Raw genomic sequence first — 22,721 nt, 5'->3', positions numbered from 1 at the left:
CCTAAATTTTTAACATTATTTTGCCACTGTAGCTGAAAAGAGTGTTTATCTTATTTTGTTAAGTGCCAATTTGCAGGAACAACATTCTATGTTTTGATATTGTTTCAGATCATTGATTGAACCATATCCACATCATTATCTTCTTGGTTGGGCTGAGAACTTAACTTTACAGCACCCACTCTTATGTTACATGATCACTATTAATCCAGTCAATATTCAGCCACTGGCAGTCACCTAAATGCTGCCGACATATGCTAAATAAGGACCTAATAATCAGTGCCAGCATCTAGTGGTGGCTGAATATTGGCCAGGATCTCTTGATGTCACCAGGGCAACTCAGTTGTAAAGAAAGGTATTCTTGGATTTGAAATCTAGGTTGTTGGCCCTGGAAACCACATTCTGTCTTGTTTCCATGTAAATGTATCTTGAAATTTAAAGATTGTGAATACATATTTTGGGATTCACTACAGATTGAACAATTTTTGTAATTGCATGATATTAACAAATAATTTCCATTTGACTTGAAAAGGATAGGAGTTCAAAAAAGTTTAAGCACCATTGATAGTTCATTTGTTCAATCATGATTATGTCTTTTAATTCCGTGCTGATCAGGTTACTCTCCCATGATGTGGACCAGAGGTTATAGTGTAATTATGAATTTTATTTTTTGATTGATTTGTCTGTAAAATCCTTTCCTTGTTAGTATGTGTAATAATAATGTTTAAACTCAATTTAAAAAAAAAAAGAATATTGGCCAGGATTCTGAGCAGAGTTTTGGTTCTACCCTGCTCATAGGTGCACTGAAATGATAATAATTGTACAAATATTTCCGATAAATATTGTTTATTAAAATTTAATAGACATCCTGTTTCAAGGCATGTATTTGTACAATGGAGGAACAAGTCAGAGAGTGTAAATGCAACTTCCCTGACTTAACGCCCTCAAAATTCCGTTCTGCTAGATTCACTTAAATATACCTAATACATGACAACATTTTTCTGCCTGTATATAATTGGTCAAGAATACTTGATATCATATAAGGCGCTTGCATGCATTTGGGGGGAGTGTCTGTCCCCCTCACTAGCTTATCTGATAAAGAAAAATACAGAAGAAACCAAGAAAAGGTATTACAATATACTTACAGAGGAAAAAATTATCCATACACACTGCTTTAAATCATTTCTCCTTAACAGTCAAACTTCTGCTCCCATGTTACTGAGTTGCTTAAAACCTGTAATTGGGCTTAATAGAAACATGATGGCAGATAAAGGCCAAATGGCCCATCTAGTCTGCCCATCCACAGTAACCATTAACTCTTTCTCTCTCCGAGAGATCCCACGTGCCTATCCCAGGCCCTTTTGAATTCAGACAGTCTCTGTCTCCACCATCTCTTCTAGGAAACTGTTCCATGCATCTACCACCCTTTCTGTAAAAAGTATTTCTTTAGATTACTCCGGAGCCTATCACCTCTTAACTTCATCCTATGCCCTCTCATTGCAGAGTTTCCTTTCAAATAAAACTCGACTCATACGCATTTACATTACGTAGGTATTTAAATGTCTCTATCATATCACCCCTCTCCTGCCTTTCCTCCTAAGTATACAGATTGAGATCTTTAAGTCTGTTCCCATACGCCCATAATGTCTTTTGTGTATAACTTGTAGTTTAATTTTAGAGCAAGTTGAATGACAAAATCGCGAATTTGGATATGTGGTTTTATTACAAAACAGAATACTCTAGTCAACTTGACTTTGGGCTTTTAAACAGTTAACAACAAAATATAATATCTTCCTTATGCAAATATATTTGTGTTCTGTGTTTGTAAAAGCAGAAAAGAGAATCTGTATGTGTTCTGTTTTAATGTTGTTTTTCATTTTCTTAAATTTTGTCTTTTATGAGGCTAATTCTATAAAAGGGTACCTACAGTTTAGTGTTCCTACTTGAACCTATTCTATAAATAAAAATATGTGGGTACCACTGAACTGATGTACATGACTGTATCTAAAATGCAAAAGACTGTGAGGCTCATTTAAAAAAAAAAAAAAAAAAAAAGCAGACGTCCAAAAAATCACCATCTATCCAGCCTTGGCGCCCTTCTGATGTCATGTCCTGATCCCACAATCAAGAAGGGAGCCGAAGCCAGTGATGAACAGCAGGTGGAAGATGCTGCTCAAGCTGGCAAACATTTCATGGGGTACACGAAGGGCAGAGAGGAGGAGAGGCACTAGTGACCCCAGAAAGACAGCACTTAGTGGTAATTTTAAAAACAGTGAGCTGGGGCAACCCCTAAACTTTGTTTTAAGTAAAATTTTGTGGGTTTTTCATTTTTATATAAAGGAATAAAATTAGCCTTGTGGTCAAATGAAATGTGTTAATTAATTTTTATGGGACCACCCTAGTGTATAGTGTTATTTGACAGAGAACCCTACAAGAAAGTAAAAAACAAACAAACCCAAAAACACTGTAATTCACTTTTCGCTGAAGAAGTTCGACGGGCGCATACCAAGACACACACTAGCTACCGAAACAAGCAAGAATACTTTTTTAAATTCTACTGCATGCTCTTCAAAACGCTACAAGGCAATGGACCATCCTACCTGAACACTTGCCTAACTAGAAACAACTTTTCCAGACCAAGGAGAACTCGGACACCCTTTACCCACCCCCCAATCAAAGGCATTCAGGGTAAAAAAAATACACGATGGACTACTCACCACGCAAATAACGAAACTAGACAGACACATCTCCAATCTATTGATTTCAGCACCAAACTATAGAACCTTCAGGAGGGAAATAAAAACCAGGCTGTTCAAGAAATATGTCAAGACAAACTCCTGATATAATCAATATCCTCACTCCATCACCAGACTCCAAATGTTACAAACAATAGCTACCCTGTAATCTTCTGGAAATGACCAGAATCTCTTCCTTTTGTAATCCGCCTAGAACCGCAAGGTATTGGCGGAATAAAATAAACTAATGTAATGTAATATCTTAAGTTGTGTCCAATTTATAGCTCCAACAAATAATAAGTAATTAGATGGTCAAGGAGTGAAGAAGTCTATCACGAAAGATATAAAACATACATATGAAGTTGTTAGTAAATTAACCTATGCACTTATGATAATTAATCATTTTTATGTATTCTTTTATTCTTTCAGCTCATAATCAAAACTTTTAAACATCCAAAAACTAGTCCATCTCAGAACATGGAGATCCTAATAGTAGGGATGACCAAGGGCCAATAATAAAAGACCAGCTTTCTGGGTGTCCACAGTACTTCTATGCTGCTGTGCATGCAGAGTTCAAAGGGGTGTGTTGGGTGTTATGGGCGGGCATTGGGAGAACTTAAACCTGGACATCCTGCAGCGATAATCAACACTTTCCCAGGACATCCTAGATGGAACTTAGACGCCAGCAGTTAGATCTGTTTTAGTTGCATCTAAGTGCCCCAAAGTTGCCCAAACTGACCAGATGACCACTGGAGGGGCTAAAACATGATCCCCTCTAACTCCCCCAGTGGTCACAAACCCTCTCCCACCACCCAAAGATGAGGGGGTAAAAACAGTACATTGAGGGCTTGCCATCAGCTGATCACATCAGGGGAATCCCCATCAGCTGAGCCAGTTTGGGGGATTCCTGCTGGCTCAACTGATGAGGATTCCCCCTGTCAGGATCAGCTGAACTGGCAGAAAGATTCCTCTTTCTCTCCCTCCTTCACAGGCACCAATCCCCTCCAGTACACCTACAAACTGACCAAATAAAAAAAGAGTGCCTGAGCTCTACACCCCAACCCCCCTGAGCTCTACACCCTGACCTTCGGATGACAAATTGACAAGACAGAAGTCCATTTTCTCCTGCCCGTAGGGCTGCATGCTCAGATTGACAGATTGCATGCTGCATCTTGGGATGCAGTGGGAGGGGCCTAAAGCCCTGATTGGCTCAAGATAATGATTTGTCATTCAAAGGTATGGGGGTATCTGGGGATATTGGGTGAATCCAGGAATGTTGAGGGATGTTGAGGGGGGTTCATAAACTTGGGGGGATGTGCAGGGGGATTTTTTGGTGGTGTACAGGGATGTAGGGTAATGTCGGGGGGGATGTTAGGGGTTGGATATAGGGCCCAGCAGCTCTTTTTTTATTGGTTAGTTTGAAGGTGTACTGGAGGAGATTGGTGCCTGTGAGGGAGGGAGAGAGAGGAATCTCCCTGCCAATTCAGCCAGATAGTTCAGCCAGTTCAGCTCAGCCAGCAGGAATCCGCAAAACTGGCTCAGCTGATGAGAATTCCCCTGCCATGATCAGACAAAGTACTTAGGTACGTCTGCAAAACTTCCTTTTGTGTGGTTTTCATGTGGATGTTTTTATTTTTAAAAATGGGCTAAAAAAGATAAACATGCTAAAGACCAAAATGTCTAAATAGGTCACGTCCAAAAATAAAAGATAGATTTCTGGCTGTTTTGAAAATGGACAGTTTCTCTACTGTATTTTTGGATGTTTCTTTTTTTTCAAAAATGTCCAAATCAGACTTAGGCGTCCTATCGAAAATGCCCCTCTTTATCTTTAAGATGTCAAATTCCCTATATAAGGGGCTGGCTTTTGTCCAGAATTTAGAACATATCTTGTCTGTCTTTAAGACTTGTGAGATCTCATATAGCCATATATTAATAAACAATTGTTAAACAGAGCACAGACTAGTGTTTTTTTATTTCTACACCACTACCTCATAGAAGATACTTGGACAAAGTAAACAACTTCAAGGCGGACTTAAATTTCACAAAGGACATCTCCAGATAAATATCAAGTGGCAAGTGAATTAATAAAATGTCATAATATGATTGGGATGACCAAGTAATATGAAGGGATTATGTTGGGAAGAATGCAGGAAGTGAGCGAGGGTGTAAAGAACAAGGGGGCTATAGTGGAAAGAGAGAATCCTGGAGCGGAAGGCTTGGTGGACAGTTGTATTTAAAAGAGATGGAATAGGACATAGGGAACTTGTATTCAGTATATAATTGGGAGGGAGGGAAGGAGGGGGGTAGGAAAAAACAAAACATGTAATGCAATGTAGCATGCAGAAGTATTTTGTTGCAGTTCTTACCTGTGAGCCACTACCTACAGGAACAATACCTCACTTATACTCATATTTTCATCCACGAGCAGTCACACCCAGTACCCACCACCACCAACCAACACCAGAAACACCTAAAAACCATGAGTACCCACTACCAGCAACAAACATCACCTACCACCAGCAATATCCAGTACCCACTACCAGCTATGGCACAGGAACACATAACACCCTAACACAGGCTGACACTCGCACAGAGATGGCGTGGGCAAAGAGACAGAGTGGGGGATGAGGTGAAAGGACGCCGAAGGCTGGCGATTTTAATGATAGGAAGGGTATTAGGAAGAGTGGGTAGTAATGGCAGTAGAAGGTTTAGTGAGGGCAGAAGAGTTGATGCATCAGTGCTCCAAGTCAAAAGAGACAACATTCCATTTTGATCACTAGACTGTATTTAATTGCTTACAGAATAAGTCATATGTGGGTGCACCCTTATTCTCCTCCGCCAACATGTCCCTCTTGAAGGTATGTACTTGTAGACATCATGATGTATATACATGTGCATTTACCTACTCTATAGAATCATACTTAATGCTTTCCTGCTGATTGAGCTCCTATAAAAGCTATTTTTAGGTTGTACACTTGGCACCTAACATTTGAAGACTTACTCCTACATGTTTGTACCTTTTTCAGTGTATAAATCTGCATTTTTTGACTCCATTTGTAGATGTCATTCAAAATTTCTAATGAGTGAAGAGTCATGGAAATCATCATGTTTATGATTTTGAAGCTGCACAATCACATGCCTAGAAATCATAACCCACATCTATTTTTAGCAACACTAAGGGCATCTTCTATCAAACTGCACTAGCAGTTTGTAACACGGTGAGCTGCGCTGAATGACCCGCACTGCTCCCGACACTCAGAGTTTCTATGAGTGTCGGGAGTAGAGCGGGCCATTCAGTGCGGCTCTCTGCACTAAAAACTGCTAGCTCAGTTTGATAGAAGAGGCCCTAAACTATATTGAGTGTTGCATGGATTTTAAAAAAAAAAAGACTCTACCAGAACCATTATAAAAAGTGGTATAGTATTGGCTCATAAAAAGCGGTATAGTATTGGCTCAATCCTGTCAAACCACTCATAGATCTAATACTTAGGCCCAATTGTGAAATGCGTGGTGTTAAAAATAGAAACTCCCAGTGTATACAGTGTCAAAACATTTGTAATATCTAACTGCAATCCATTATTTCTAGATCACACTAATGTCAAATTTAGTGAAGCTGACATTGATAATGCACTGAAGTGTGAAGCTGCTGAAAACATCAGTGTGGTTGATAATGGGATTCTTCTTATATTCCAGTTACTGTCAGCCCATCATAGATATTTATAGGGATGAGCATCCCTAAATTTTCATTTTGTTTTGTTTCCCATGTCATTCACAAGAATGTTTAGTGTCTGGTCATTATTTTTCATTTTTGTTATTAGCCAATATCATTAAGAGTACACACAAACCATGAATATGCACCGTTCATATGTAACCAGTGCACATTTACAGCAGAAATTTGAGAAACTTTGCCACTGCTACTGCCACAGTGACTTGCCTGTTACTGGTGCCATTGCCTGCCTGCCTACTGCCAGTGCCCTACCCTGCTGCCACCAGTGCCTACCTGGAATTCTGCATGCCACAAATTTACCAAATATGCTCCTGCTGGGTATTTAGTAATTTGGGGCTAATGAAGCAGCCACTTGAATCCCACATTCTCAGAAACACCCAATAATAGTTTAAGGGGCAGATTATCCAACCCAATCATACATACTGTAGTAGCCTATGGGACTTTGTAAGTCAAAGTGCTTTGAACATAAGAAATGTCGCTGCTGGGTCAGACCAGTGGCCCATCAAGCCCAGCAGTCCGCTCACATGGCGGCCCTTAGGTCAAAGACCAGTGCCCTAACTGAGACTAGCCTTACCTGCATACATTCTGGTTCAGCAGGAATTTGTCTAACTTTGTCTTGAATCCCTGGAGGGTGTTTTCCCCTATAACAGCCTCCGGAAGAGCGTTCCAGTTTTCTACCACTCTCTGGGTGAAGAAGAACATCCTTACCTTTGTATGGAATCTATCCCCTTTTAACTTTAGAGAGTGCCCTCTCGTTCTCTCTACCTTGAAAATGAGCCCATTGGCCTCTAATCTCCTTAGTTACAACAGATGAGAGTTTTCCAGAACTTTCATTTTAAATTTTTCCATTTTTTTTTTAGGGGTGGGGATGTATCTGTAGTAGCATATTCTTGGCTAATCAGTTAGCGTAACTGCATTGCTGTGTGCAAACCAATTGGCACAGGATTGGCGTATGAGCTCCTAACATCTTAAAATATGTGTTGGTGAGTGATCATGGGAAAATTAGTGTGTAAAATGATGCAAAACTAATAAAAAACAAAACTAATAAAAAACAAAACAAAACTATCAGGGTCAGATTATCAGCCCACACTGCAACTCAAAAACAGAAGTGGAGAAAAAAAGCCTAACTTATATGACAGCCTTTTAGAAATAACAGTTTAGTTGCTACCATTAACACAATTACTGGCATTAAAAAACAAAAACAAAAAACAACCTCCAACCTTGTAGTATAGGAGCTTCAAAATAGTTGACTACACTATAAATTTGACTGTATGAGATTGGAGGTTTTGTTTTTTTGTTATACCAGTCATTGAGCTAATGGTAGCAATTAAACTATTATTTCTCAAAGGCTGCCATGTTAGTCTGAGGTCCCCTGCAAATGTCTCTATTCCCTGTCTGTGACATGCAACTGTGACAGCCAGAGTCAATAAATACTGGTATAATGACCATGTAGAAAATGTAAAAAAAAAAAGAGAAAATGTCCAGATTTTATGGATTGGGAATGAAATACTCCCAGTATCACTGTAATCACCATTATGGTACTAAAAGACAGAAGCATTAAAGACATAGAATTGGAAAATGAACAAAGTATCAAGATCTGACCAGAAAAATGCCATGAATTTGGAACAAGTCAGGCTAGGCTATCTATATTGTTGTAGAAATTTTAGGCTGGATAAATGATTAAAAAGACATATGTACGAGTACTGATTAAACGAATAGGAGTTAGGAGTTAAAACCATCCTCAAACAGCTGAGCTTTTAGCCTAGATATTGTGGCCATCGGTATTACCCAGAGCAGGGCTCTGTAGAAACTTGATGGCTACAAACAATAATGCAATCGCGTGTGACCCGGCCTGGAGTCACCCTGCAGGACTGGAGTTTAAAGCAGCAATGAAAAATTCAATCAAACACAAATAAAGTTTCAACAATTGTGTCTTGTCAGTATAAAGTTCTTTTTACTTAATTCTTTAAGGCAGGTAAGTACTTTCTCAGACTTTATAACCTCAGTCAGGCTTCCACACAGCCTTAATAATCAAAAACAAAATAAACAAACTGCCAAAAGAGAAAAAGGCAGGAAAATAAAGCTGTTCACAATACAGTGCAACTTTCTTTCTGTGTTTCTTAAGTCCCACCTATCCCTGAGACCTCAGTTCAATACCGAGCTTACTCTGCTTGCTGAAAAGCAGGTATTTCACTTCATCAAAAAAATACAGTTCAGCATTTAAGTTTTCCTCAATTTATAGTCCTTGCAGCAAATGAAGGAAAGCCTCTGGCAATCAGAATATGGTTGCCAGGAAAAGGAGAGAGTAACAGGTTTTGCCAAAAACAAAGGCCTTCAGAAAAGGCTTTCAAATTCCCTCCCAGAATGGAAGCAAAACCTCTCCCCACTCTCTCTAAGCTTTCTCACAAAATCAGCATTCAAAAACAAAATACACAGCACACAAACAGGTCCAAAACACACTCACTGTTTGTGGCTCAAAGTCAGGTTCAGCTGCATAGGTTCAGGCAAATTACACTCACTGCCAGCACAAGACTCTTGGAAGTCCATAGGTTCTTCAAACAGGACAGACAAATCCTCTGGCTGTTCAACCTCCATAGGTTGGGGCCAGTCGCCCCTGTTTGGCTCGGCAGGGTCCCTAGGGAGGCAAGGCCTAAACTTCCTCCCTAAGCGGCTTTTTGGTTTGAATGCCACTGCTGGCTTATCTAGTCTAGGGGCGTGCCCTGCTCTAGGTGAGTCAGCAGTAGCCCAAGGCCCTCTAGAGCTCCCCTGGTGGTGAGTTGTACATAATTCACCCATCTCATCCCCAGATAAGTCAGGCTCCACCTGGTGGTCACTGACCCTGTTTCTCACAATAAATTCCTGGGAAATCCTGGAATTTTTCTTCCGGGGTTTTATTGTTACTTTATCTTTTACCTTAGCTGGGACCTTGACAGGCCTTGTGTCTGTTTGGTCACAATATGAATACGGCCAAGGAGCTTGAAGTACTGACTAGGGAAGCCTATTTCAGGCATATGGTACAACAGGATAAAAGGAACAGAGCCTGGAGTTGGCAGTGGAAGAGAAGGGTAGAGATAAGAGAGACTGACCCAATGAATGGAATTTCCAGGGAGAAGTGTACGAGGGACTGCTGATAAGTTCTCAGCCCAACCAAGTAGAGAATGATGTGGAACCATGAAACTTACAAGTTATTCCACACTTTTACTTTTCAGTAGTCCTTCATAGGGAGAGAGAAGAGTTGAGAAATACTGAGTGTGTGTGTAACACACACACATACACACAAATAAAAGTAGAGATAATAACATTGCAATAGAAACTAACAAAGATAAACAACTTCAGGTTTGATATTAGGAAAGCCCATTAATTCAGTGGTGGGCTAATAACAATGGCTGTGCTGCTGAATAGCTCAGTAAAAGGATGAATGGGGGGGGGGAAGAGAAGAAAGGGTGAAAGGTGTAGGTAAGGTAAGATAATAGGTTGGGGATTAAGGGAATAAGGAACTTACTCAGGTTGGTGGAAGTAGGTGTTGCTAAAGGAGGGTGCTACTGGATTGGAGGAGAAAGGGTATTTGTGACTGGTGGGAATTTGTGCGGGTAGAGGTTAAAGTGAAGGAGTTAGTTTTGTGAAGGTTGGATAGGAAGGGTGGCGGTTTGAGAGGAAGTTAGTGTAATTAGTTTGTGGGGTAGAAGTTGAAAAAATCGGGGTGTTTTCCCACCCTGGTGTTTGGTGGGTTTTGGCAGGGTGGGTTGGGTGTTTCTGGGGTGGGGATGGGTGGGTGGGAGTCACAGCTGCGGAATGGTGGATCTTCCAGGACCAAGCAGTTTGAAGTTTGGTGAAGTTATTGAAGTATTGGTTAATGGAATTGTTGGAGATTACTTGTATGGGATACCACTACAAGTAGGGATGAGGCCGGGTGACACTGCGGGTCTCTTTGGGGGGATAGGAAGTGAATAATATGGATATTTACATGAATACAAGATTGTGATTTTGAATCAGCTAGGTCGGCAACGACTAGCTGACAGTCAAGTTTGTATAAAGTGGCTGGCCTGGAAGATGGGGTTTGTTGATATTTGAACATTATGATTAATATTATTATTATTACTGTTACATGGTTATAAAAGAAATTTGTTAATAAAGCTGCGGCCAAATAATTTTTCACAAGATTGGTGTTATGGTATTTGTTGGAGTTATGGTTATGGATATGACTGAAGCTGAAACGATGCGAGTGCCATTGTTATGAGGTTTTGGCTACTACTGACAAGTACAGCTAAAGAATAGAATTTAGGTTGACTAATGACCAGAGCCATTTTGAAGCCAATACTAAGAGATAGGATCTCACCTGTTGGTGTAATTCTGTTCTATGAAAAAGGAAAATAATATGGTGCTAGAGTAACATTTATTTATATATAACACATTTTTTTATATTCCAGAATATTTTGATGTGAGAAATTTCATGTTTTAAACATATTTTACAATGTAATCACCGCTTGTTTTCATAAATATGCATTTGATAATGAAATCATACGGCATGAAATGCTGAAATACATAGAACAAAATATCATTGTTTTCTGTTGTAGCATTGTTGTTCATTAATTAAGCTCTACCATATCCTAGTACATACTGGATACATTGGACAATGAGACATTTTTATAATCCAATGGTGTATACCTGAGATGTTCAATAGTTTATTGACCAATGCTCTGGATATTTTTAAAGACCAGGTATGACTTGGTTCTGGCACTCAGTTAGTTAAACACCACGTCTGCTGCAGAAATGGAGCTATAAAATGCAATGATTTTGTGTTATTTATGTAAATAAAAACACACTTTAGCAAAAAAATAAGTAGCTTTTCTAATGAAAAAATGTTAATCCAGGCCTCATAAGTTATTCATGAAGCCTGTTCTACTACAATTGTTATTTTCCAGCCTTTATCAACTGTGAAAAACATCTTCAGCTAGGAAGCTAGACGTTGAATGCTGAATGTCAGAAATAATGATCTAGCTACACTATAATCTTTATTGAATGAAGCCCATTAAGTCTTAGATTTATCAGAGTATATCTGCTGGTGGACAATTTAAAACTAATTGTTCAGTTTTCTTGTTGTCGCCTAAAAAAATTAAAGATAATTACTCTAGAACACCACATAACTGTTAATTATAAAGTTAGTTCCTTTGTTTATCTCATTGTGATTTCCTACTATATTTACTCCTGGTAAAACAAAAGTTATTTTTTTTATTTTTTTTTAATTAAAATGCACTTCTAGACAATAAGACAAGCATCTGGAATTGTAAGGTGTGTAGACAGCATGACTGTTTTTTAAATTGTTTATTTGAAAACAGCTCAAAGTGGTTCCAGAAATTGTCTCAATCAAGTTCTTAATTGGATACATACCTATTTTTATCATTCATATAGGAAGGGGTGCTGAAAAGTTCTCAGCCCAACCAACCAACTTCCTAAAATCTGAGCATTTTTTTCTCACTGTAGCTATATTTTCTCTCTGTAGCTGAAAAGAGTATTATCTTAAGTGCCAATTTGCAGAAATAAAATTCTGTGTTTTTGACATTGTTTCAGATCATTGATTAAACCATATCCATGCCATTCTCTTCTTGGTTGGACTGAGAACTTTTCAGCACCCCTCATAGGAATAAAGCCATTCTTACACTAGTATGGTATCCTAGATAGAACCCATGGGATGGTAACAAAGATATACTAGTGGATACTCCTTTCACTCTTGAGGATGACAAAAATTCTCTGAAAGGTTTTTTTTTTCTTAATTATTTTATATATTTTCTTAATTTTATTTTTTATCTTATTTTAACTTGTAAACTGGCTAGATACTTGATAGTCGGTATAGTAAAAATTTAATAAACTTGAAACTTGATCACACCATTTGCATGAAAATATGAAACTTGAAGATCTCACTACCATGTTCCTTCTGAAAGGAAGCTGACATCATTTTGAAGTGGTGCAATTTCAAGTGATCATGATTACTAAAATTGGTCTCTGTAATCCCTGAATCAGCAGATCAGCAAAACTCTAGCCATTGTCTGTAGGACCGAGTCTTCAGTTAAAGGGTGGTGGTGGTGGTGTGTGTAAGTGTGTGTGTGTGTGTGTGGGGGGGGGGGGGGTTGGGGGTTATGCCTATGAAGTAATAGCCCATAAAGCCTAGGCAAAATGTACTACTGGAGGTGGGGCTCTGAGGCTTTTTCCTCTGTTGTATTGTTTAATTTTCTCTTTAGCTCAGGATCTGCATTGTGGTATTGAGCATAATGAATGAGGGAAAATTAATAGGCCCTGTCTAACTTGCTTTTTGATGACATTGGGAGAGTTTTGTTGGTAGACTACCAAGCTAATAGACAGTGACAAAACAATGAGTTTAAGGGATTTTATTTTTGCTGCCACTCTTGTTAGAGTTGCAGTAAACCTTTATCAAGGGATAAATGGAATTTAGGATAATTTGTTGGTTTGGATAAAAAGTGAATCCCATTCATAGCAGTGAGAGATTGATATCAGATCATTTGGGAGAATGGGGATTGGAACTTGTATATTGTCTTTTTGTAGTTATACAACCACACTCAAAATGGTTTATATACCGGTATTTCAAGCATTTTCTCTGTCCTGGTGAGCTCACAATCTATCTAATGTACCTGGGGCAGTGGAGGATTAAGTGGCTTCCAGCATGGGGTTTGAACTCACAGCCTCAGGCTGCTAAGTCTGTAGCTCCAACCACTGCACCGTATTCTCTCTATGAGCCCTATGAGTTGGTTTCAAATTATCCCCCTCCCCCTTTTACTAAGCTGCAGTAGAGATTTCTACCACATCCTGGAGCGCTAAATACTGCAACACTGCTCTTATGCTCATAGAATTCTTATGAGCATTGGAACAGCATCGGAGCATTAGTGCTTCAGGCTGAAGTAGAAACCTCTACTGCAGCTTAGTAAAAGAGGGCCTATGTTAGCCCTGGAAACTAGTTAATATAGTATGTATTGTAGATAATCCAGTTGGAAGTTCAAACAGTATCTTTAATATTATAATCTAATCTGAGATTTATGAGTTGCACTATGCATAAAAAGGTTCAAGGTGATTTACAAAACAAATTAAGGAGATACAATTTTTTACAATACTGGAGATACATTTACAATATAAATTGAGCGATGCTACAATGCTAGCAGAGATAAGCAGTATTGTTGAAGGAGTGGTGTTGCAAGGCAGAAGATGGAGACAACTTAGTCCAAGATCATGTGGAAGCTGGTGTGCATAATATCATTTAGGTAGCAAGGTGTTTGTAGGCTCAGGGGTCATTTTCTGTGTTAAATAAGGTGTTGAAGAGTTAAATCTTTAGTTTTTTTTCTGACTGTGAGGTAGTTCAGTTCAGATCTGATGATTGTTAAGAGACTGATTCATGTCTTTATGCTGGTATACATAAACATAGTATTGAAAATATGTTTGTATCTGAGGCATTTTGTTGTGGGGTAGTTCATCAGAAGCTAAGATTTCTAGTTGAAGTGGCCCATGAGGAAGTATATAGGTTTATGAGTGGCAAGGTGGAGTTTCCAAGCAGGATGTGAAAAATTATGCAGAAAATTTTGAAGTTTATTTGAGTAGTGACTGGTAGCCAATATAGCTGTTTGAGATATGTGGAGATTGGGTCTTATTTTTTTAGCTTGAAAATAAGTCTAATTTCTGTGTTTTGGACTGGTGGTGGCTTGTGGGTCAGTGTCGTGTTGATGTCTGTGTAGAGGGAATTGCAGTAGTCAAGCTGTGATAAAATTAACATTTGTACTAGTATGGCAAAGTGTTGCTCATGGAAGCAGAGTCTTATAAGTCTCAGTTGTCTCATGGAGAAGAAGGTTTTTATTCCCAGATACTCAACTACCTGACACCTGGCACATTTGGAACAACATTTGTAATGCAAAGGCTAATATCAATACAAGAATAAGACAGAGAGGGAAGAAAGAGCTGCACACCTATAAGACACGGGACAACATGATAATGGAACAGCAGAAAGAAACCTGCCAGTGCAAGAAAGAGAATGAAGGAGTGAGAGACATGGAGGAACAACAAACACAGAGCAGAAAAGGGCAGCAGAAGAAAGACAAGAAAGGATAATGGACATAGAGCAGGAAAGAGTAGCAGATAGAAAGCCAGGAAGAAGTCTTGGGTACAAAGCAGAGAGAGACAGAAGTAACAGATAGCAGCAAAGAGCAGCAGAAGGGCTAGAAGGAGAGGGAATGGGGGTGTACTAGAGTTGTGCACTGAAGATTTTGGTTTTGGTCCTATCCTCTCCCAATTACAAAAGTTAATAAAATTATTTGTGGTTCAAGGGTTAGTGTTGAGTCCAGTATAACACCCAGTACTTTGGATGATTTCTTCAATATCTATTTTAACTATGGATAACAGGACAATGCTATTGGGAGCTGTTTGTGTGTGTGTGTGTGTGAGGGTTTTATATGCATTCAGTTTGAGTTTGTTAATTTTGGCTGTATTTTGTTGATGTTAGTAAATTTTCTTGATGCATCTAGTTGATCGTATTTAATGGGAGTGAGGAGGAGAATGCCATCTGCGAAGGATAACAGGCATTCATTGTTGACAAATGCAATGGTACTGAGAGAGCTCATGAATAGTTGAATAGTATCGGGGAAAGGATAGAACCTTGGGGTACTCCACAGAATGCTTTCTAGCTGTTGGTGAAGACTCCATCTTTCTATACAAGATATCCTCTCGTTTATAGGAAGTCGCTGAACCAGCTATGTGTGCTGCCTATGATTCAAATTTCAGTATGTTTCATTAGGAGAAGGTGGCGATTTATAGAATTGAAGGCTGGCATCAGAGGGAAGGCTTCTGGGTCAGCCATGGGCCGCATGTAGGATCCACTGTCCATGACTTTGTAGTGTTTTATAGTTTGTATTAAGTGTTGATTTATTATTTGTACATTGTGTATTTTAAATATGCCTTGGACTGTAAGCCGCCTTGAAGATTTTCCTAAGAGTGGGATATAAAATAAATAAACTTGGAAACTTGGAAGTGTGACTGGAAGGAAGGAGGAGGAGAGATCCAGCCAGAACAGGTAAACATCAGAAGGAGGGATGCAAGAACTTGGGACACAGAATGGAGGGAGGGAGAGGGGCATATTGGGACACAGAAGGGATGAAGAGGGGCATGTTGGGACATGGAAGGGAAAAGGAGGACCCCCCATTCATAAATATAAGTCTGACGTAAGTCAGACGTTCATAATCCGGGAACTGCCTGTATTTGCATATTCCTTTCCCTAATAAATGGTAATGTCCTACTTCCTGCAGAACTATTGCATACATATGACATCTGATAGCAACTTAAAATTATCCTGTCAAAGTACAGTGTAAGGTGTGCAACTACCTCCCCTTTCTTTCTGGGCCTGCCTACAATACCTAGGAGTCACCTTCTCAAGAGTAGCCATAGCATCAACCACCTCTACAAGCACCACTGGTAGTAGACCCAATGGACATTATTGTGCTTGCCCAAGGATACAAAACCATAAAATCTGAAGAAAAATTACCATTGATTCACTTAATCCTTTCACTGCTGACAAAATTCCCTCATCTTTGTAAAATAATCACAAGTCCAACAGTATATAAGTGTACAACTTTCAACCACCAGCACACATAGAAACTGATAGAGAAAGACATAACTTATGGCACTCACACCGCTTCATTTTCCCTAACAATTACTTCTATCTTAAAAGTATAACAAAATATACTGAAACATAATATTGGCACAAATTGCTTTGCCGAAGTTTTATTTAACAATTCTTGGATTAGCAGTACAAAAAAAACTTGCATAAAAGTAACCCTTCTTCCATTTTGGCCTTATGATAAATCACTGCTAGTTGGTAATGACCCAACTGCATTGCCAAAGTCATAAATGAATTCAATGTTCATAAAATACAATAGCCCCACCCCATGAGACCTGTGGTATTGCCTGGCCACATCTACCTGTGACACACAAGTATTCCACACAAGTGACACACAAGTATTCCACACCCCAATAATTACTTTTAAAACTTTATCCCAACTGTCACGACCATCTGGAAGCAAACTCCTTTTTGTGCAGCTGCGACACCCTCTCTGATCCCCAAACAACCAAATCCTCCCCACCTCCCTCAACAAGCAGAACATTCCCCAAAACACCCAAATATACCAACAAAGAAAACAAATGGGAGGGCTAGGGCAGGCAACAAAACTTACTACCCCAACCCTTAATGCTAGGCCCCAGGGTCCACCGAAACCCACAGCACTCTCCCACACCCTCCACCACCAAATCCCCAAACCCTGAACAAAGTAATTGTTCCTCAACAACCTTCCAGCCTATTCCCCCCACCAATCAGAAGCATAAGCATAAACACCAATCCCAATCTCTCTTACCCCAGCAACTGTTCCACTAACCCACATGTGTCAAGCACAAGGCCCGTGGGCCGAATCTGGCCCACCTGGCTGTTTTATGCAGCCCGTGGTTCAGGGCCGGCATTACGGGGGAGTAAACAAGGCTTCACAATATTGCCTTGCTTTCTGTTTTGGGCCCTCACCTGATGGCAACAATAGCACTCGAAGGCCGCAGTGATCATCAGCTTGTGCGCGTCGGCAACACAACAAAAACTACCCCAGCAACGCACACCATTGCTGGCCAGTAATTTATACCATCGGTGTGATTATCAACTTGCGCTTGCCGGCAGCGCAGCAGACATGAATTTAACTGTGCCGGCCCCAGCTGGGAAGCATCGCTAGGGCCGGCACAGTTAAATTCATTTCTGGTGCGCTACTGGCATGCGAAAGTTGACACCACACCAGCGGTGTTAATTTTTGGCCGGCACTGTTAAATTACTGCTGAAGAGAGGAAGAAGCTAGACCATAAGAGAAAATGGAGGCAGCGAGGGGGGAGGAGAGGGACACTGATTATAACCATAGACTTGCCCTCTTGATTTCCACCTCCCCTCCTGACTTCCTCCTCCAGTTCCACCTCCCTATTGGTCTGGCCCAGCAGTACAATGTGCGCAGGGGTGGGGGGAGCGTGAGTACCTCTCCTGCCTCCAGTAATATTCTGCACAGCCGCAGTGGTGAGGAAGGGAGACGACAAAGGTAGGGGGAATGATTTTATTTTCAATTTAGTGTTTGAATTGTGTCAATTTTGAGAGTTTTAATCTGCTATCTTTTGCACTGCTCAGGAAGAAATACATTTGTTTATTTTTCTCTGGGGTTGTACTGCATGCAGAGTCTTGAATCTTAGGGTTTCATTTTTATATATTAGTACTTAGGGTTTCATTTTTATATATTAGTAGGGTTTCATTTTTATATATTAATACTTTTAGGTTTTTGGCCCTGTATCTGCATAGGGGTTATCTATGTTCTGGTAGGGATAAATGTTGAGAAGGATACAGTGTGTTTTGTGTAGTTTAATTTTGTAGTTAACCATTACCATTATGTGTTAATAAGATTATATTGTATGTGTGTGTATATGAAAAATGAATGGAAAATATTGTGTTATAATTAGTACTATTATGGGGGCGGGGCGGAGATTGGGCGGAGTCTGGTCTGCAACTTTGCCTGTGTTTTGGATTTCGGCCCCTTAGTGTGATTGAGTTTGACACCCCTGCACTAACCTGTCCCAAACCACTTTCCCATTTAACTCTCATCCTCCTTTCTAACTTAACCCATTGCTCACTTTTCCACTCTCACCCATTCTATCAACATAATGAAATCCCTCAGCTCAAAACAGCAGCTTAGCTATAGTTATTAGTTCACTATTTACTTAGTAGGCTTCTATACCACTATTTTCTCTCTGAAACTCCCTCTATTTCCTCTGCTTTTTGCCTCTGTCTTACTGGCCTCTAGTTTCTAGCAGTAAACTAAACTCTACTAACACTTCCGGTAGACAACTTCCATCTAACTTTGTGATTGAATGCAACTAGCTTGCAGATTTATGATATCAGGAGGACATAAAAATTACTGGTATGGTTCAATTTTGACAGATGTTATCATATTTTTCAGAACTTTTGAAAACCCCCATGAATTTCTGTCAAAACCATTTTTTGAAAGGTATGTACTTCTCAAGTAAAGCCATTTGCACTGGCAGCTCTATGCTGTAATGCATAATATAGAAAAATAAAATAATTACTATGTGAAAAGGTCAGGTTTTCTAATGCAAATCAAAACCATAAGTTTTCTAATGCAAATCAAAACCATAAGTGAATTTTGAGGATTTTTACTTTCAAGTGAAATTAATTCCATGTAACCCTACAAATGCTTATTATGTGTTCTTTATATTCCACAGAGAAATACCAAATAGTTCTCTCTCTCTGTTCCATTAAAATGTCAAGTTGTAATAGAACTTATTTGGTTTCAGGTGAACTATATAAGTCTGAGTGGAGATCTGCTCCTTTGTGGTATCAAAAATATTATATATAAAAGTTGCTTTGGGGCACTTACAAGTATCAATGCTATTTTATTTTTTTCGATAAAATATTGCTAGATTATAGTTTAGACAGAAATGCAATAAAAAATCTATTGTTTATGTTTCAGTGTAGAAACTGAAAAGTATAATAATTCATTATCATACAGAATATTCCTACAAAGTTCTGTTTACCAAAACAACTATTTTAGAAAGAACACACAGAGATTTCAGCACATAATTACCGGTACACCATATTAACCCCCACTTTTACTAAGCCATGGCAGAGGTTTCTACTGCGGCCTGAAGCACTACATGCTCCGACGCTGCTTTGACGCTCCTAGAATTCTTACAAGTGTCAGAGCATTTAGCACTCTGGGCCTATGTCAAAACTCATTCAAAGATTGCTGAGTGTGTCCAGAGAACTGAGTTGAGGACACTTGACTTAAAAGATGGGTAATGTAAATGGAAGACTGTAAACTCACTCTCCTGTTCACACTTCTTCCATCCTTCTTCCTTATGATCTCCTCAGGAGTTATTCCAGAAAAAAGATTTGCTATATTTTATTTATATATATATATTTATTAGGACCTATTTACTACCTTTTTGAAGAAATTCACCTATGACAGTGCATAGCAAGATAACCCCATGCCTGGTGGGTGGGGTGGCTAGAATGAGTAGTTGGTGTACATGCATGTCACTTGTGGGGGGGGGGGGATTAGTGGAGCTGGGGGTGTTGATATATGTAAGTGAGCGAGGAATATATGTGTGTCAGTGGTTAGATATGGTGGTGTATGTGGGTAGGTAGATGAGGATTATGTGCATGTATGAGATGTACATTTATATACGTACATACATCTAAGAGCATTTCAAAAAGTAACAGCAAATTGAATATGTATATATATGAAAGCAAGGGGTTTATGAGTGGCCGAGGTGCAAGTGAGTGATTGGTATGTATGTGAGTGGATGGGAGTAATGTGTGTCAGTGGATAGCACACTTGTTCCCCCTTGATCTTCCAACCTCTTTATGTTCTGTCATTCTCCATTCTCATGCCTGCTCCTCACCTTCTCTCTGCCAATCACTTTCATCCTCCTTACCTCCTGTTCTTTACCCAACTAATCAAAGAGTAGTTTGTGCAGTGGCCTAAGAACCTGGGGGAAAAGGGTTTGATTTCTGTTGCAGCTCCTTGTGACTCTCAGTGAATCACTTAACCCTCCATTGCCCCAAGTACAAAATAAGGACCTGTATATAATATGTAAACTGCTTTGATTGTAACCAAAGAAAGACAGTATATCAAGTTCCGGCACTCAACTTATTTATACACAAATCACTTTAGTCCTGCCAGTTTTAGATGCACTTTGACCAAGAAGGCCTGGGATCTATGCAGGCCTGTTGATCCATATTGCCATCACCATATCTTCTTTTGAGCTTGAAGGCGATAGAAGTTGTTAAGGATTTCAATCTCCTTGGCTCTTTTGTAAACAAAGAAGCAACTAACAGGGAGGAAATACTCCACAGAATAGCACTTGGTCGCACTTCAATGAAGGCTCTCAACATAGTATTCAAAGGCAAGGAGGTAACACTCCAAATGAAGATTAGACTCGTCTATGCACTCATTTTCTCAGTGATTAGTTATGGATGCAAAAACTGGACACTACAGAAACAAGATAGAAAGAAGATTAACTCATTTGAGCTTTGGTTCTAGAGAAGGATTTTACGTATGCCATGGACCACCAGAAGAACTAAAAAATGATTCTGGAAGAGATCAAACTGGCTATGTCACTCAAAGCCCAAATGATTAAGTTACAACTCTATTATTTTGGTCACACCATCAGAAGAGAGAGATCATATTTGGGCATCATATTTGGGCAGATATTTGGGCAGATCGAAGGAGCCAGGCAAAGAGGGCAACCTGCAATCAGATGGCTGAACACATTGAAAATAACCATGAAGATGACACTGGAAGACCTTTACGGACTAGCACAAAACCAATTTCTTTTTAAATCTGCAATTCATCAAATTGCTAGGACTTGAACATGAGTTGATGGAACCTAACAACAGAGGGTGAAAGTCAGATTGGAGTGGATCTAAAATAACAAGATAAAAGAACGTCAAGACAATGGAAGTGAACAGCATGATGAATTAGTTTAGATATGAAAAGGAAAAATGGGATGGGACACTATTTGGAAGCAGGAGGTAGCAAGAAGGAGTTTTACTCTGTGAATTGATAGTCTGGAGCGTTGGTGTCATGGCCCTGAAGCAGTAGCTTAAAAGCCACGAAACGATCTTAGGCCTGGCTCTTTTCTAACTAGCTTGTTTTTTCTAGTTAGTTTTGACTATTTTCAGGCTCCCACCTGCCAGTAATAAGTTATATGCAAAAAATTGTTGCCAGTGATGCTTGGGTGGAAGAAAGTGGGAACACCTCTCCATGTCTGAGGCTTTTCTTTCACCTTAAAACACTTTTTCTGGCATTGGTGTGTACTGACCAAATGGAGTGATTGTTTTCTAGTATATTGTATATTTTCCCTCCATTCCTCTTTTTTGCTATTTGTGTTCTACGCTATTTGGAAAGACATATAGGGTCCGATGAAGATGTTTTGACAAGTGGTGTAATTATAGTGTATTTGGAGGCTTCAGGAACAATTGCAGTAGAAAGAGGCTATGGAATTTATCCTCAGTCCTACTAAGGCCGTAGGTCTTTGGATACCAGTTTTACCCAAATATCTTAACTACTTTAAGAAATATACTGATTCCTCTCATTGAACCTTTGTACTATCTTGGCATCAATCAAGATTCACAGCTAACACTTGATTCCCATATTTCAACAGTTGTTAATTTTTTTTCTCATTGTATCTCAATCACTCTTTTTCTTTCAATTTGAACTCAAATTTGCTCTTTTTTCTCTTATTTGTACAAAGTTATTATTATTATTTTATTATTATTTAATCTAATTCAGAATGTAAACCACTGAGGTCTGTAATATGGTGATGAAGTATAACAAATGATAAGTAACATAAACATAAATATCTATTAAAAAAAATAAATAAAACAAATGTATGAAATAAACAAAAAAATGCCCACAAATCGGGACAAAAGGTGAAATGACCTACAAAGGGACCAAATATTTTTGCCTTCTTATAAGGTGCTGTTTGCTGCTTCAAATGCCTGAAGTAACTGGTAATGCACTCTGCTAACGGATTCTTGGTTCTTCTTCAAGAAGTCTGTTTTGTAATAATTAAGAAATTCTAGAAGAGTATCTTAGCTGCAAAATAGGCCTGAAGGATAACAAGGTATTTGTAGCTCTTGTCCTTTATGCTTAGAATGGAGGCACAATTCTATCAAAGTTAATGTTGCTCAGTCACATTAACAATATCAGTTGTACACCTATCATGCTGAGTTTTCCTGACTCTACAGTATATTGCAACTTGTCTTCATTCTCTTTGTACTAGCCTTTTCTGCATCTTCCACACAGTTATAAACTCACATATTGTTTCACCATATCTCCCCCTCTCAATTCTTCTCCCCTCCATTTTATTCTTTTTAACTCTCCCATTTTCTTACCACTTGTTTGCCATATTATTAGCTTCCTTTGATTGTCTCTTTGTTCGTTACCATGGTGTGGTGCCATTAAAGAACAATTTTCAAAGGCATTTCCGGGTCATAAAGCAGGGATTTAGGCTTGGAAATGGGCTTTTGAAATCACCCATGTTGTGGTGAGCAGCCTATACCTGCTAGTAGTGGTCCAGTAGCAGGGGAACATTTAGCAGCTCACAAAAATTCAGCCCCTAGAGGGAGCAGCTCTACACTTTCTCCTGTAGAATACACAGCACACTGCAAGAGCTTT

Source organism: Geotrypetes seraphini, chromosome 1 (assembly GCF_902459505.1).
Source record: "Geotrypetes seraphini chromosome 1, aGeoSer1.1, whole genome shotgun sequence".
In the NCBI taxonomy this organism is placed as follows: Eukaryota; Metazoa; Chordata; class Amphibia; order Gymnophiona; family Dermophiidae; genus Geotrypetes; species Geotrypetes seraphini.
Note: the sequence above shows the minus strand (reverse complement) of the source record.